Source organism: Melanerpes formicivorus, unplaced genomic scaffold, assembly GCF_026170545.1.
Source record: "Melanerpes formicivorus ecotype bairdi unplaced genomic scaffold, bMelFor1.0.p_v2 SCAF_25, whole genome shotgun sequence".
In the NCBI taxonomy this organism is placed as follows: domain Eukaryota; kingdom Metazoa; phylum Chordata; class Aves; order Piciformes; family Picidae; genus Melanerpes; species Melanerpes formicivorus.
In genome coordinates, this window is record NW_027142377.1 from 9569259 (window position 1) to 9587867 (window position 18609).

The window sequence follows — 18609 nt, forward strand, 5'->3', positions numbered from 1 at the left end:
AAAAGGTGGAATGACAGACAGGGAAGGAAGTGTAGATCTTGCCTGGTGATAGCAAGTCATAAAGCAGGCACTCCTCTCTGATGCCAAACCAGCATTTAGGGAAGAATAAAGACATAAGGGATTTATTTCATTCTTACAGAGGTTTCTTTCTAAAGTAATGCAACAGAGCAAACACTTACACTTGACAGAAGCACTCTGCTTCTCCACATGGGGATGGGTTTTGCACCACGTACATGTCCAGGGCAGCATTTGGTGTCAAGACAGTATGGTGCCACCATCTATTTCTTCTGTCCTTATCAAAAGTCTGGGTAAAGAGAGGCAAAGAGAGAAAAAAATTGGGATACATCACATTGTTACATCCTCATTTAATACTCTTCGTAAATTTTTATGTCTAGTTCAGGTGATGAGATAGCTCAATTCTTTCAATCAAACATGCTCAGATTACCCTTCCGGGAACTGAACAAAGCCACGGCAGTTTTTCTTTCAGACTGTGAACCAGATGACAAAGTTATTCTCATCCAATGCTTTTGGTTGTTTTTTTATTTTAGCCTTTATAAGTCACTTTTTCTACAAGATGTCCTTTCCTTTGAAATGAAAGGTATTTTCTAAACATTTGACAAATGGAAGAATCTACTTCATAACACCTCCTATGTAATGAATGCACCTATCTTCTGTTTTTCCTTCAGCAAATCCTGTGTTGCCCCTTCCTCTCATTTCCACTAACCAGGGGAGAAACAAGTGCTGTATTGCACAGCAAGAGAGCACAGCAATACTGCTCTCAAAAGAAACTGCTAGAGAAGATCCACTGATTCAACGGTGACTATCCCCTGTCAGATGTCACCAGAAGTCACCAGGTTAATGTAAAATATTTAGATAGCAGATATGGGATGGCAAACTAAACATCTTTGGTTCTGCTTCCTGTTCACACATCTTACTGAAGCATGAACCAGGGAGCCAATTGTGCTCTGAGTCACAGCATCCACATGCTTGCATGAGTGCAAACACAAACTCCAAGCACTCCACAACCTTCACTGGGGCTGCATGGTACCCTGAAGAAAAAATCTGCATTCTAGAGGTGTGTGCATATGGGTGTGTACATATATGTGTGAGAGAGACAGGCAGGGGCAGCACAGGGACCATGGGCAGGGACATGTGTAGCATTACAACCTGGCTAACACTGGGCATTTAAGGTGAGACATAATCACTTAACATACAGATGGCATATCAGTTTACATCTCACACTGAGAGTTCATGCTTGATTGTACTACAAAAGGGAGAAACAAATTATAACAGAGTCAGAAAGTCCCTGAAAAGCAAGGCTACAGGGGCCCCCATATGTACTTGAACCAAACACAATCACACCTTCAGCATGAGATGCAAAAAGTGCCAAAGCATGATGAAAACACTCACACTTCATGTGTTAAAACCTTGGGTTTTGCTGTAGCCCAAAATCACATACCTGTACATAATAACTATCATAAAAAAAAATGAACCCTCAAGATCAAACAGTCAGTTATATCTTAAAAGAAAAAAGCAGAAAAAAAAAAAGAAAGAAGAAATAGACAGGCTTAAGAAACCAAATCCTTGTAATAAATAATATATTATGAGCTAAGGAGATGAACTGACAAAATGGTACATCTCTAATCTCTTCCCTGCAACAGCAAGAAGAACTGAATCACTCACACATTTTTCTTTAAGCATGCCCAGGGATTGTTCCTGCACTCTACTTTCACTAAGAACTTCAAGCTCTACTAATTTACCAGATTAACTAAGGTACATACCAGCAGCATAGTCACTTGAATGCTGTAATTTTATGTTGTAAAAATGTAATTTCTGAACATTCTTCTACCAGAACAAAATTGAGCATTTCAGAGCAGGTTTAAGTTAGGAATGAAAAAATCATGGCATTTAACAGACACAAACTCAGGTTTCATTTTAGGGTTCAGAAGTAAGCCTTTCCTCACAAAACTCTGATGTTCTATGTTAAGTTGTCAAGCCCAGAAGTTGCAGCAGTCTCCTGATGGGCCTGAGATCGATCTAATGCAAATTTTGCATGTGGCCCACACTCAGAGACCTACTGCAGCCCCGCAGCACATCAAGGGCACTCACTCAGGATTCCCAGTTACTCATTTATTTCAAGCTTGTAATGACACCTATCTACCTGAACAATGATTTTAAATAACAACCTAGACAAGGAAAACCAACCAAACAAACAAACAAACCAACCCCACACAAACAAATCAGTAGCATGGCAAGAATGTCAGGCACATAAAGGATAATAACTAGCCCATATTTCTAGGCAATAAAATCAATGTCACCTTTTCATACCTTTAGGCCCTTTGTCTAATGTCACTCAACAGATCCTACTAGTATCATGCAGCTATTTCAGGCAAGTTAGGGGTAACAGCCATAAGCAAGCAGCTCCTGCCTTACATCAGTCCCATGCTTCTCTACCAAGGGCATAACCCTTTAGTTCTGCCTCTATTAGTTTTGGATCCAGGAAAAAGAAGGTGTCTACAACATTTAGGTCTTAAAAGCATCACATTGAGGTGCACTGGCTTTTATGAAAAAATGTACTTCTTCAACAGAATAATTGTTGACATCACAGAAAAAATTTGTAGTAAAACTTTAGGCAGCAATATAGAACAAAAGAATGCATGGCCTGATGTTTGTTTGTAGAATGAATGTCAGTTTGCAATTCTTGTCTGATAGATGGCAAACAGAAAAGAACCCCTGTTTTGTTCTTCACAGCCCAGAAGCTGGATGGATTTTGTTGTTGTTGTTGTTATGCAAATATGTCTGATATGGTGTCAGCACACTTTCATGCCTGCGTAAGACTATGACTGCTCTAAAGGCCCCTTTCTGGGGGGAGGGGGCAGGTCAAGCAGTAAATGATGAGACCATTACTTGTTGATTTTTGTACTAAGTTAGAAACAACTACTGTGATGACATCATACCTAACCATCTTTTCTAATTTGCTTTATTAGTCCAAGAAAGCATTTCAACTTAAAATAATAATATACTTTTTTACAAGGAAAAAAGAAAGCAAAAAGAAACAGCAGTGTGTTTTGTTAGCAATAAAGTATCAGATTTCAAATTCCAAATGAATTGTTTCTTACATTACTCATTTAGCATTGCAGAGATTTTTTTGAATGTAGAAGAAAATGACTAGAAATAACTTCACCCACAATTATGTCTAAATGGAACTGGTTGCTACTGGCCATCCGCACAGACCACCACACTGACACAGCTGGACTTGTCATTAAAGTCAAACACACAAACGTAGTAGCTCTAAGAAAGTGTAAAAACAGCATATAACGATTAAGGAAATGCTAGAAAAAAGCAGAGTCAGTGACAGTTTGACTTTTCTTCAATAGCATTAGAGTCAGTCTCAGAGAGAATATAGAAATGAGAACATACTTTGCAAAACAACTGCACCAAAAAAGCGTGCTTTTGTGTTGAAAATCAACTCACCTAGAAAATAATTGCAGTTTAAAATATTTTTTAGGTCTTACAGTACTCATCAGCTGTCACCATGCTCCCAAAAACATCCTCTTTTGTGCTGATGATATTGACACACAAGGCACAAGGAAAAAAAAATTGTAGGGGCCTGTAATGGTGCATTCTGCCCTCTGCAGCCTTTTCTCTAGAGTTCAGGTTTTTTTCTCCTATATTACATCCTACAGTTTTGCTTACATTTTCTCATGGCTGCTCCATTTTCTTACTATGCTAAAATCTTTAAATCCTCTTTCTATCTCACTCCCCTTGCGGCACCCCCTTTTCTCCCCATCTTTCAGTTGGGTTATTTTCTCACCCTAATGAAAGGTGATGCAAGCAAGTTTGGCTTTCCCAGCGCAGAGCAGTGCAAAAAAGTCATTGCTATCAGCTTGCACAGGGACAGCTATTACTCTTGAGGTTTTAAGAATTTTAGAAAAGAAAAACAAAAACAAAAGGTAGGAGAGGCAAGGGAGGGAACCACCTTTTTTTTCAGTCTAGCTGTTTGAAAGATAATTGCTGCAATTTTGTCTCTCCTCAATCTTCTCACTAGGCAAGCTTACTGAGGAAGGCAGGTTTCTAGTTCTTAAAAGTGCAATAATTCACATTTTCCTATAAGTTTTCAATAGTTTGAAATTTACACTTGAGCATTTAAAAATTCTAGGACAAGACATAAAAACTGGAAAAAATATTGAAGAGAAATAGAAAGATGGACAGACAAAAAAGAAGATCAAACCCTACAACGCTGGGGAAAAGGTAACAAGAAAAAGCAAACAAACAACAAAGGTTTTTAGAATGGAATGGAATGGAATGGAATGGAATGGAATGGAATGGAATAGAATAGAATAGAATAGAATAGAATAGAATAGAATAGAATAGAATAGAATAGAATAGAATAGAATAGAATAGAATAGAACAGAATAGAATAGAATAGAACAAACCAGGTTGGAAAAGACCTTTTACTTTTTGTGGCACAACATTTGCATCTTTTTTAAATTGTTCTGCATTTTCTTAGCTTCAGCTGAAATTTCTGAAGTACAGAATTTACATTTTCTAGGTGGGGCATGCTGCCAAAGCTCTTAATCCCAGGCAGATGTAAAGTTGCACCACTATGTTGTGATGTGGCTCTTTAAAAGCAGCTTAAGAGAATGGAAAAAAAATAAAATAAAATAAACCAAACCAAACCCAACAAAACAACCCCCCAACAACCACAGTGAATATTCACTAACCCATATGGTCAATAATTGCTGTTTAATAGTCCTCCTATTACAAACCTAAAAAGCAGCAGCCAGAATTACCAGTGGAGTATTAATAAACAGGAATGAGTTAATAGTGCATAAAGACCTTCTAGTGGAACAGTGGGGGAGTTAAATATTCTTTTCTTAAGTCAGCTGTAAGTAATTACTACATGGTGTGCTTCTGACTATTACCATAACAGAGCAATTGGATGTGAAGAATGGATAATAGTATGGACATGGAGGTATTTTTAGAATATCAGCAGTGAGGCAGGTAAATGAAATGCCCTGCTCAGGCACAAGCCTTTAAATAAGTTGGCATAACTTCTCCTAATGACACCTAGCCAGAGCAGGATTTTGAAAAGATCAATCTAATAAATTATTTAAAGTAACTTTATAAAGACATGTCTGTGATATGTAAATAAGGGAAATGGCAGAAAGATCCCACACAGACATTAAGCAAGCAGCCAGCATTACAGTAACTACATAATCACAGGTTTCTCTCCATTTCTTTTAGAGTAGTGCCTTCATCTGTTTGAATGTGGACTGTGCTTTGCCTGCTTTCATTGGCTGCTCAGGTGAAAGCTAACACGTTCAAATAGGAACTGTAACTGTCATTGCAGTTGTGGGGTTTCTACAACTGAGTTAGTTGTCCTCTGTGATTTAATGATGTGTATCATTCATTTTAAAATACGGTTACAGGCGTATTCACCGAGCTGCAGCTTCATGTTCACAGGGCTGCCCTTCCTGTTTCGCAGCAGCACATTTCACGTACAACTACAGGCTGAGATGCTGTCTGTCGACACAACATATGCTTTCATAGAAAAGCAGCCTGAACATTTTGATTCAGAGAGTAGTCATTTTTAAAATGCACAGAAATATAATGTATGGAGTATTTTGAATTTTTCAGGCTATAGGTCTTTCTCCTGCTATGTTGCTACACAGGGCAGATGTTGATTTTTCAATTTGCAGGTTTGTTAAGCATCATGAAATGTTTTGGTTCTCAATCAAGAATATACTTCCCAAGTGGTTGCAGAGTCCTGTGCCTGCAAAGAAACGCGTGTCCTTTTTGTTTCTTAGCAGCACGTGTTCTGCATTCAATAAAAGCACAAAATAGATGATATGATGCCATTTATCAGACCAACATATACATTTTAAGCAATAGGATCTCAGAATACATTGTAGCTTTAGGTGCTGTGCTGCTGTAAGACGAGACAATTCCATTTAGAGTGTTATATCAACAGTTCTATTCAGAAAATTGGTATACACTGCGTGCTCTGGTGTTGTTGGCATTGTGTCTGTCCACTGCTGTGCCACTGGGTTGGCTCTCAACGACCTGATAAAAGCAGCAGCCCCTTCACAGACAATTTTAATGATAGCAGGTGAGGAGTATCTGCATATACATTCCCTCTTCCTCAAATTCTCTGTTTCTCATTTGAATGCAAACCAACAGGCAGGATAAAATAATTCTGGCACCCCTAAAGACAACAGATTGTGATGCTGAGTTCCCCCACAGTATTTGCTATCTCTACAGCAGTTTATGACTAATCTTCTGCAATGTCAATGATAATAGTCCTATATTTTCATGTAACAATCAGATACAGCTACAGAATTCACATTGCACCAGATCCACCTCTGCATAAAGTTGCTGACTTAGGGGCATTTCATCAGGATGGGTTTGGCCCTTTGCAGTCTTCTGCCCCATTAAATCTGAAGATTGTGTGTTGTTCTTACTCAGTCCACTGTTATCATAATGGAGAGCTGATATTATAATGTGGGTCAAACAAACAGCTAATTGTTCTTGGGCATGGCTTTAGCAAAAACAGAACAGAGAGGCTGAAGACATTAATAATAGTACTTGGAATGATTATAATAGATAGCTTCTATCAGAGGATTTAAAAATCACTTTGCAAGCTTTGCTAAGTGGTTTTGATACTCCCATTTGAAAGTGAGACCATCATCTTAAGATCATACTCATACATTTAGCTGCTGGAGCTGTGAGAGTTTAAACAATCAAGAAGGCAATAATGATAAAAGGCAAGCTTTAGAGAGTCACACTCAATGAGCCAATGTGGAATCCAAGCAAAAAAGTTTGTGAGGGTGTTTTTGACCAAACAATTTAAATAAAAAGGAAACAAGTAGGCAACAGTGAAAGAATAAAAATTGCATATGGGCAAAGGTTGGAAGGTTTGGCTTGGGTGGTTTTAGTATTTCCCCCACACACATACCCCCAAAATTAACACACTGCTTTCTATAATTTTTTGTCACTGTTGTGCATTGAACAACTGCTTTTGCAAAAGTGTGGCCCAGAGAAACTCATGTGTGTGGTTAGAGCTCTCCAGTGAGACCAGAACTCAGTACCATGTGCTGGACTGCAGGAGCAGACTTTCTAAAAGTAAGCACTTTCAAGCAAAGACTGAATTCTCACATGCTAGACTGGGTTTAGGATATTTCTGGTAGTGTAGGCAGACATGTAGCTTCACACTTAAACATACATTTATTAGAATATTAAACAATAATACCCCAGGCTATATCCTGCATAGGAATATTCTATAGAAAGGTAGAGACAGTCTTAAACAGGGAAGGCAGAGAAAGTGTGAGAAGAAATACACAAAGAAAGTGGTGACAGAGAAGTCACAAAATTGCAGCCAGAATCAAGGTCACCCAGAATGACGCAGAAACTGATTACGGGAAGAATAAATCTGTGCTCTGCGGCTGACAGAAGGAGGGGGGGCAAGGGGAGGCTGTGGCAAAAGTATGAAAAATAAGGTGACTTAACACTGCTGAGAAAGTTTCACCACACAGGAAAACAACACAAAAAGTGATCTAAAAACTGTCAGCCAGAGACGAAGGCACAAAGGGCACAAGAGTGTGGTCATTGCAAAGACAACTGACTTTCTCTTTTGGTAGATAGTGTTACAAAAATCATTGCCCAGGGTTCTTTGCACCTTTCCATTCCTCAGTCACATTCTTCAGAAGGCTTAGGACCAAGAGGGATACAGTCAACAAAAAGCCAACAGAGGCATTACCAGTTGTCTAAGACATTTGATGTACTTCTGTAGAATAAGATTCAGTTGTCTAAATCATTGGCCCTAGGGAAATTGTTTCATAGCTCTTGTTCAAGCTGTTGCTCCTTTAGAACAATGTGAAGATAGTCCTGCAGTGTGAATTCTTCAAAAACAAGATATTGGATTATTTTTAAATAATCAGAAAGACTGAATATATTTTAAAGTTTTCTGGCATGGCACACTGGCCTTACATCTTCCACCTTAAAACAAAGTGGAATCACCAAATTATTATATGTATTTAACAGAAGTATTTTGGTTACCAAAATAATCCCCTTACACATTTCTACACCACTAAACTTCCAGAAGAATTCACAAGTCATTTGAGACCAAAACACAACTTTGATCAATGTATCAGTCTCTCCTGTCCCTGCAATTTCCCTTGGATATCTCTTGAGAATGCAGTGAGCACATTCATGCCTCCCTCAGTGATGGGATCATTGCTAAGGTGTTTAAGGTCCATGATTATGCATCATTTCCTTAAAGTGGCCTATTTTTACTTTCTTGCTCTTGCATGAGATAGTAAAATGAAACACTTTTAAAAAAAAAAGTCAGAACTGATTCAGTCGTGGCTGCAATTGTTACTCATATCTTACTGACATCTCAAGATCTCAGACAAAAACAGGTCACTGGTCTCAGAGCGTGTATTAAGAGACATCACCCATCCCCAAAGAGCTTTCAGGTAGACAGGACACTCACACACAGGAGGAACTATATGGGATCTTTACCCCATATTGTAAAGAGGGAAATTTGTCCCAACACTAAGACTTCATAAAGTATTCAACATAAACTTTCAAAGGGATATGAAAGAAGAACTTCAAAGATTGCAATGATTTTTAATTTTATTCACCCATCTACATTTACATCTGATAGAAAGTAAGGGCTGCAAAAGAGTCACCTTCAGACCCCACCACTGCAAACATATTCACTTGGCTTAGCCACATATGGAAGGATACTTTCTGTTAGGGAGCAGCACAACTGCTTTGCAAGCTAAACCAAGAAGCAGATATTCTAGCTGCAAAACATCACACAACCCACTGATCACTGGGCAGAGGTCTTTAGCTGAGATGATGTCTCCAATGTTACCAAACACTTCTGCCAATGAATCTGCATCAAAAGTGTTTTGAATACATTAGTCTCAATTCATCTGCTTTTCATTTATGCCTCGCCTTCACCAAGACACAGTATCAGAGAAGATGATCTGAGTGTACAGGCAGTATTGACATACTAATGAAATTACAGCCCACAGCATTTTATGGTCTGTGCCCATGGTTTCAGCTAACTGCTGAGTAAGACCAGTAATAGGCCTGGGATGCCTATTACTAGGCCTAAGTAATGGGCCTGGGATGCCTATTAGAAGAGAAATTTGGAAGAAAGGAAAGACAGACATTTTTGCAGCACTTTTGAGGAATCTCTAAGAAGAAACAAATTTGTGATCTTTTCAGGTGCCCAGGTTTGGCTAACAAGGCTCCTGTCTTCCATGGCCCATATCATATGGAATCTTCAATTTGTTCTCTATCCTGTGTAAGCCAGGGAATGTTTGAAAGAACTGAAAATTTACTCAAGACTGAATAGAGTTGGGACAAAGGGATGCAACCTGTACCCAGCTCTCTGCCTCACATCTTTCAGCATTGCTGCAGGGATGGTTCAACTACTTGAACTTCAGGGGTCAAACTGCTGAGACAACATAGAGAGAAAGCAGAATTGTTTTGGCATACCCACAATGCCCAGATGAGCACACCAGTGGATGGACAGCTAGGGGGCTGACAAACAGCAAGGGCTGCCATATATTGCAACAGTTCCCATTTGTCCACTGGCGACCCCCAAAGCAATATAAATTTTGCAAAGAGGTATCGCTTTCCCCTTTCAAATTTCCACATTATCACTACTGCTTTTTGTTGGCCAGGAATTCATCATGTATAATTGCCATTCATCCTGTACACTGCACATTTGTGTGTATGCTGTGACTCAAGCCCAGCTTCTGATTTCACGCTGTATCACTCATTAACTGAGCAAAGCTGACACCAGCTTCATTTATTGAAGTATAACAGCTAGGCCTCATTTTCCTCACTTGCACTGACATGATGACCTGGAAATATTCCCACTTCTCCCTACCATTCTTTTTCTGGTTATTCTTCAGCTGCTTGAAACATGCACTGCTTTTTTCCCTTCTGCCTTGCTATCATTTCTACTCTCCAAACACACTTTTATTCTTCTTCCACTTTATTCATCCTTCATAATTACATACTACCTGAAGATCCTTTCCTATTAGTGAGGTTTCTTAGTTACTCCTAATGGGCCATCCATTTATAGGGACCATCATTTGCAACATGATCAAATTTTTTTGTGCACTGCAGTGTCATGGGTGGTTTTCATTTTCTCTTAACTTTTCATGAGGCATAATTTTTCTTTGGCTGACTCCAAACTGCAAAGCTTCTCAGTGCCTTTACTAGTCTGTGGCAGAAGAGATTTAAAATGACATCTCCCATTACCTCTAATGTTGTGGCAATGTTCCCAACCACTACAACAGTAAGAAGAGCACTAGAACACTAAAAGTCAACAGACTCTTCCCAAGCCCTGCTAGAGATACACACCTTGGGATGAATCTCCTTGCTGCTTGCTCAGTTGAGCCTGTAATAGCTGAAAAGAAAAACAGTGAGGCCTTCCAAAAGCAGAGAAATTAACAGATTGACATTCCTAAAATCATATTATGTTCTTGCTGCCTTTTATTAAAAATATTGTTAAAACCCAACCTGTTTCTATGGAGAGATTAAATTCCAACAAAACAGATATTTCTGATGGAAAACATACAACCTTAAAAATCATGCATCCACTTCCATTGGTAAGTTTCCATGTTTGTTTCCTTACTGGAGCCAGGGACAACTACATGAATCTTTCCAGAGGAAGAGGAGTTCCTTAGCTGGAAGTGTTTATTCTTTCTTGGAAGTGTGAGCAAAGCAGTAGCTGATGAATAGTGAAATCATTATCAAGTGAAATGTAAGCTAAGTTTCAGCACAGAATTAATTTTAGTAGGTAAATATGTTTAAATTCTTTATAGCAATATAATGTGTTGCAAAATTCAACAGATTTCTTACTGTAATAGTGTAAGCAATCAAGAAATATATTAAGGAAAAGTAACAAGAGAAAGTCACTGAAAAAATACCTTTCAACATTTCCTTTACTGCCTACCTAATGTTGCTACAGCAGCAATCCATGTATTAATTTCACAGTAACTTCTCAGACTAGTAGGTTGAAAAAAAGTAAACCCCTCACTACCTGGCTTCAGTGGATCTTTATCAATTTACAAATTCTGTGGATTTTCTCGATCAGTTTAATGAGTACTGTGTTCAGTGCTGGGTCCTTCACTACAGGAAGGACATTGAGGTGCTGGAGTGTGTCCGAGAAGGTCAATGAGGCTCATGAAGGGCTTGGAGCACATGATCTATGAGGAGCACCTGAGGGAGCTGGGTTTTCTTAGTCTGGAGAAGAGGAGGCTGAGGGGAGACTTCATCGCTCTCTACAACTATCTGAAGGGAGGTTGGAGCAAGGAGAGGACCAACCTCTCCTTGCCGCCAATAGACAGGACTGCAGGAAATAGTTTCAAGCTGCACCATGGGAGGTTTAGACTGCATATTAAGAACTATTTCTTCACTGAAAGGGTCATCAAACATTTGAATAGTCTGGCCACGGCAGTGGTGGATTGGTGGAGTGGTGGAAGTGTTCAAGCAGTGTGTGGACCTGGTGCTTAGGCATGTGGTTCAGCATTGACCCTTCAGTACTGGGTTGAAGGTTGCACTGGATGATCTTTGAGGTCTTTTCCAACTGGAAGTGTTCTGTGAATCAGTGAGTCAGTGACAAGTGACACACCAAGTATTTTAGTGAACACATTTCAAAAAAGGCTTTTAGTAGTTTTCAACATGAATCTTGTCAAGCTTCTTGAAATAAGGGCAGACAGCTGGGACTGGGGAGGGAAATCAACCCCCAAATTTTCACCTGCCCCATCCTCACATGAGCTGCTAAAGACATTCAACATTTGTGGGAAATGAGCATGCAAAATCAACTCTGAAGGCCAGAACTGACCATAGTCTGAACGAGAAAACTTCTTGGAAGAAAATTTGAGATTTAATCCACTTAAAGTAGGACAGTCAATCTGTTTGCCACTGAGTTCACCTATTCAATAGCAACAAAGATAATGTAGCAATTACACTCATAAATGAAATACTATACATAGAGGATTAGCTCAAGCTTTACAAGCAGAATTGTATTCTTTCAAAGCAATGTAAGCCTGCTTGAAAATACTAAATAAAGAGAAAGTATTGCTGGCATGCACTGCTTATTGACACTTACACAGTGCCAGTACACAAGCAAACATTTAAACCTTTTTATGCATCTCAGTATTTCAGTCTTAGTTTCCTACAATGATATTAAGCAATATATAAATTAAATCCTACAACACTCTATCCCAAAATAGTGAAAATGAAACAGAGAAAAACAAAATACAACAGCATTTTTTAAAAGATGCAATGATCAGTGAAAAAAGATACATAAAGCCATTATTTTTGCTGGGCTTTGTTGTGACAGTTACCAAAGCCAACCCATTAACATATTTGCTGTACAAGTATGGTCATTCTGTGGCCTTAATTAACTTTCAAGTGGAGAGTGCTGTGGCTTACCACTTACTAAATATCCACTACAATAAGTTACAGTTTTACCCTTCCAACCTCACTTAGCCAAGACACCTAGAAGAACCAGTTTTCTATCTGACTATAATTTTGTAATTGCTTTTTACTGAAATTAGGTTGAAACTGGACCCCCTACGTAAATGTATTTTGCCTGGTTCATCTAAAATTGGCCACCCTTAATCAGATCCGGTTGATACTTGATTGAATAAGTGGAAAATTAAGTTTCTCTCTGATAATGCTTTGCTTTATCCTGCCCTTCATTATTTATAATGTAGGCATTTTTGTGTTGAAATTTGAAAGCATGCCCTCTAGAGAACAGCAGAAGACAGACACATTAGAAAGGCTGCTTTGAAAGCTAATCTACTTCTAGTACAACACACAAACAGTGTAGTTACACTAAGCAAAGCTAATTTCAGCAAGCACTTTATTCATGACGAAGGCCACATGATTTGAGATTTAATCAAGTCAGAATTAGGTTTTGTGATTAGCTAGGCTGAGCTGTTAAGGTATAGTCATAATGATGATATCATTATTTCCACACACCCGTGTGGCATGAGCATTGTCAAGTAGCGTAGTGCTCTGTATGTTTAAACTTACACACTGCCAGCTAAAAGCAAGAGAATCCACCTCTATCAGATGTTCCTCTGAGTATAAAATAGGAATAGAGTTTAAAAAAAATATATTCAACAAAGGGAACACTTGAAAAGACCATAGGAGTGTACAACTGAAAATACATAAAAATGCAAATTTCTCTAAACTTCATCTTTGGATGGACTGAAGCATAAGTGAGAACTTCAACAAAGCCATAGAAAAAGATGACAGGTCTGAGTTTCAGAAATTTAAGACAGCAGTAGGATTAGACACTTTGGGTTGTCTTGGCATACATTTCTTATGGGAGTTAATTCCATTTGACATGCAAGACCAAAGCAAGATTACAGAGGCATAGCCCCATGGCGAGGTGTATGCTGTAGCTAAAAGCTGGGATTTGAATAATTGTGCAGGCTTACTCCAAGAATCAGGCGAGAACAGAATGAATGGATTATTACAAGAAACTTTGTACATTTTTAACTGCTGGACTTAACAAAATACCCTATGTGTAAGACTGGTATTATAGTCCTCTGCACTCACTCGAAGTTTGTGGTAGGATGTATGAAATATGAGAAAAAAAACAGAAGCTGTTAAAAGAATGTGCAATGAAGTGTTCGGCAGGGCCATGCCCAACGTGATTTTTCGAGGGAAGTGATTTTGGACAGCTTCAGTTCGAAATATTCAGGCCCCAAAGAAGTTAGAGAATTCATTTCTTGCATAAGTTGGAAAAAAAAAGTTTGAAGAAACACAAGAGACTGGATTGGAAAAATGAGGGGACCAAAAGAAAAAAAGGAGGTGAGTTTTTCTTTCATTGTTTCAGCTTGTTAGCCAGGTCATTTATTACGCAGAAAGATTACTAATCCACACATCATTTTTTTTAAAATTGACCTCTTCCCTTTGTGTCTGTAGAAGCACTTGTCTGTAAAAGGAGGTAATAGCTGACTGCTCCTTAGAGTCAGTGCTGCTTAATTAACTGTCCAGTGAGAATTATTGAAATACTTATATAATTCTTATTTAGCACTCATTACAGTGAGGGATACAAATGCTGGACAATGAGAGGTTCAGGAAGGCTTTGAAAGGAGGGAGTTAGTACTCTAATAGCAAAGAATTATGAAAGCCTGCCCATTAATGGTAACAGAGCAGACCTTTCATTTTAAAAGTCACTGACTCAGATCTGGACTTGATATTTTTTAAAAAGCTCCTTCATCTAACCCCCTAGCAACAGAAGATCTCCAACTCCTCTTTGCCATTGCTAACCAGACTGCATCGTAGATGCATGAACAGGGTAAATGACACTTCTGCACTGCCCTGTGACAGTACTGCCATCACGCAGCCCCACGTACCCTTGGCTGGGTTAGGCACAGCTTTCACTCCTCCAGCCTGCTCACATGGGGTCTGTGTTGATAGGTTGGACTCGATGATCCTCGAGGTCCTTTCCAACCTAAGTGATACTGTGATACTGTGATACAGCCCCTGTGCACACAAAGAGGTTGTCAGGTGCTACGAGTGTTCTGAGACAGGCAAGAGAGAACCAGCTGCAATGGTTTGTACCAAAACAGTGTTAGCAAAGTACACATACTTCCTTAACACAGGACTTTCCTCACATGAAACACATCTATGAATATCAATACAATGCCTATAAAGAAAATCTCAGGTGATGATAATTTTACCTAAAAAATTATCTCTATTTCATTTCAGTGGATGTTTTGGAAGCCTGCTGTAAAAGGTGATGAATATCTTCAATAACTTGGCAGCTTCCAAAATGGAGATGAAGAGCCTGCTGTGTATGAAGCAACTGCAAGATTCAAACCACATATAATTTACTTTGTGACAAGGATTACGGCAATAATAGACTATTGTATAGAAAACGAGCTAAATTCATCTGTACCTCTTGCAAGACAAAGAGAATATACATGTGCATCTTCCATGCACAATAAAATCTGTTCAGAAATAACTAGCCAGGGTGTTTCTTGTAGCAAAACTGGGTTTACAAAGGCCATATGCATCAGCACTTTGTCCTCTGAAAATTTACCAGCAATAGAGGATTGTGTTATCATCATCTTAGAGGCTTTGAAGATTCACTCCTCCACAGAAGCTGTGCTCCGTTCCTCTCTCTAGTCTGTATATTGTCAAAAGTTCTTGAATCTACAGGAATTCACCTAGAAATGAAGCTCAGATATTCTTTCTATTCATATAAATATTGATGAAGCACAAGGGAAAATAAATTGAATTATGTTAAATCTCCCAGGGAAACATAATTAAGCTGTAAAGCATTCCCTTGAAATTCTTGCATCACTCAGTCTGTGTCTCCTACTACATGATCAATAATAATATTAATGAAAGACAATTATTTTTAAGAACTAGCATGAACTTTCAGTTTTTACTATGTTTTATACTCTTAGAAGGCAAGGATTTGTTTGTCAATCATATCTGAAACCCTTCCATATTCTCAGACCAAGGTTTCTAAAGAATTGTGGCTGGGAGTTTTGCTTTCTTTTTTTGGTACTTAATGCAGTTCTTATATTTATACGGTTCTGTCTGCATACATTACAGAAATCACACTGAAGATAAAACATGTGCCTCCCTTACCAAATCAAAACATGACTTGCACTTCTAGTTCTCCAAGAAGAAGATGAAACAAATTGTTCAAGGAGAAAAATCACAGCAGACACGACTCAAAACAAAAAATTGGGATCAGAAGATAGCAAAAAGGAAAGAGAGCCATTAGCTTTCCAAAGGAATTCTGCCATAGATTGAATTTGTGCAAAACAACTGTTATCAATACAACAAAACTATGTAGAAGACAATTGTGTGGGTTTACTACATACAGATAAATATAAGCAATCAGTGTGTGTATATATTAATGTATTGATATATATATATGTATTTGTGAATACAGAGGAAAGACTGTAAATATATTCTGGTTTTAATGAAGGCTTCTGACCAATATTTGCATCAAACATCACAAGCTCTGAATTTTTTTCAAAGAGAATTCTCACTTGGCAAACAGCTTACAGTTCACGAAAGCTTGTCATAAACTCACATATATGGAAGGGAGATGGAATTTTCAAGTACAAAAGTGTATAGCACAGAGGATACAAAAGGCTCATGAAGAAAGTAGAATGAATTTGGAACACTGAATTGTATTATGAAAGCAATAAATAAACCAAGAATAATTAGAATACTTTGGTATTCCTGAAACCACAGCAATATATCTGCAGTTTAGCAAAGTAAGAAGATTCAAGATGTAAATAAGTTGGGTGTTTACTTCTTTTAATGACAAAGGCATTGAGAAGGCAAATTTGAGACCCTGCAGAAGGTGGCATGTAATTTCTCCCCAAAGGCAGAGGAAAAATTTCTCAAATGACATTCATCCTAAAAGAGATCAGAGTAAAATATATGAAGCAAGATGACATAATGAGCTGTTGCTTAAATGCAGCCACCAATAGTACCCTATTCTGAAAACTAGGCTGTGGGTAATTGAATGTAAGATGAAGCAAAAATAAAGAAAAGGCCGAGCTGAAGCTGAAGAATAAAAATGCGTTGTGTGTAACCGTATTGAGAAGAGTACAGCTCTGTAGAACTGATTAATAAGAAGAGCAGTGAACAGTACAGAGTGGATTTGCAGAGATTAGAACATTGCAGGCTTTGTCCAAAAGACTGTATGAAGTTCTTAGTGAGTTTGAATTTAAATAGGTTAAAATTTATTTAACACTATTAATGCTTCCCTTTGACCTTTAAATATATCTTTCCTCCACCCACAAAAAGGACACTTTAAATACATTTACACACCACAGTTTTATACTGCCTGCAAGATGTGTGTGTGTGCATATGCACACACGTGCACAGTTTAGTCAATTCCTTTGCACTATGGTAAGAAATCAAGCAAGCCAGTGCAAACAAACTGCTTTGGCACTGGCAGTCAAATTCAGGAGAAGATACGCTTTGATAAACCCTTCAAGCTGTGTTGTGCATTAACAAGTCCAAACCTTGGAAGTACAAGTTTGCATAGCAGGGACTTGGAAAATCTTGTTTCAAAGCTCTCACGAACACTTCACTGGAACATGCGTTGTAGGAGGTGGCAGCACCACCTCGAAGTCAAAGTCAGTACTAAGCAATTTTTATAAAGAGATGAAACGTAAAGCCAGACTGGGCAGAAATCTGAAGGTAATACTTAAAACCAAAAATCTACAGACAGGAGCAGGACGCTGAGTAGTGATGACAACATCTGAAAAATATAACATTCAGTGACAAGTTAATATCAGAGATCATCATTACTGACTGAATTAAATATTTAATGGAGAGATACTAAGGGAAAGACATCAGAACAGAGATTTAATTTTCTGGTTACAATGCTGCTTTAAGATGCCTTAGAGGTAGGACTCCTATACATCAGCTATTGTGTTTTGGAGAATTCATACCTCTTTTTCATATGAAATAGGGAGAAGTATTCAGTCTAGAAACAGTCACAGTAGCCACAAATGGGAAAGACAGCAGGATTTTATTTCCAGCAAGGTAAAATATTTGATACAGAGTTAAAACCAGAAACAATCAGAAAGAAAGCCACAAGGACAATGGTGTTCCTAAAGGTGAAGGACATAATGACTATCAAAGCAAAGACATTAAAATATTTGAAAGTACCCAGGAAGCTCCAACATATAAACATGGTGCTCACAAACAGAAATGCTGGGTCTTGCCGTTTTAGAGACTTTGAAAAGGACATTTAAGATTCAGTCACAGTAAGCTAGATTTTTCTTTTCAAATTTTCCCTAAAAGATGCAAATTAGAAACACATTCAGTGGAGGGTCATAGGCATAAGAAGAAAGTTAATAATCCTTTAGAGGTGACTGCACAGAGCAAGGGGGAGCATGGTATATGCCCAAAATCAAGTGAGGTGGATCTCACCTTTACAAACTCATCCAGAAAGCTGGAGAGTTGACTTAGCTGAGCATTACCTTCAGCCAGCCTTATCTAGTGCTCCTCTAGAGATTTTTGACACCTCTATGAATTCCCCTCTAGAGTTTGAGCAAATTTCAGGACTTGGAAAAAATATACACAACCTGTTTAACAAGTGAAAAGATAAAAGAAGAAAAAACTAGTTTAAAACGTAGCTTTTCCTGCCACCATGCATGCTCACCAATGGCTTTACTTAAATACAAAGTTGACTAAAGGGAGGGGTGGGATTGAATAACAAATTGATGTGATACAATCAGATCGTTCACAATCACATAATGGACTATATCCCAATTTTCAAAAGGCATAAAGTATCCTCATTAATACGATAAGTGCAGCAGTCAAATCAGTACTATGATTTTATCAGGGTTTTTGACTGTACATGAATTAGAATATAAAATGCATACAGAATTTTTAATGGGAAGGCTTTAACATTCTGTGAATGTATTTCTTACTGTCATTTACATCACATTAAAGTGAAATTCCACATAAAAGCATAAAGAGAATCCTCTGTGTCCTAAATTATAGTTTTTCATAGTTGTCATGTCCACATACTGGGAACCTTGTTCGCAAGCTGTAATGCTATCTTAA

The 18609-nt window shown here is 38.2% G+C and overlaps 1 long non-coding RNA gene across 2 annotated transcripts in view; it reads right to left on the minus strand.

Moving 5' to 3' along the window:
• The window catches only part of LOC137448586 (uncharacterized), a 504441-nt gene that overhangs the window by 158935 nt on the left and 326897 nt on the right, over positions 1 to 18609 (minus strand). For both annotated transcript variants that reach the window (XR_010989146.1, XR_010989145.1), the window contains exon 3: positions 180 to 304. This is a non-coding gene — a long non-coding RNA (uncharacterized lncRNA). The remainder of the gene's footprint in view (positions 1 to 179; positions 305 to 18609) is intronic.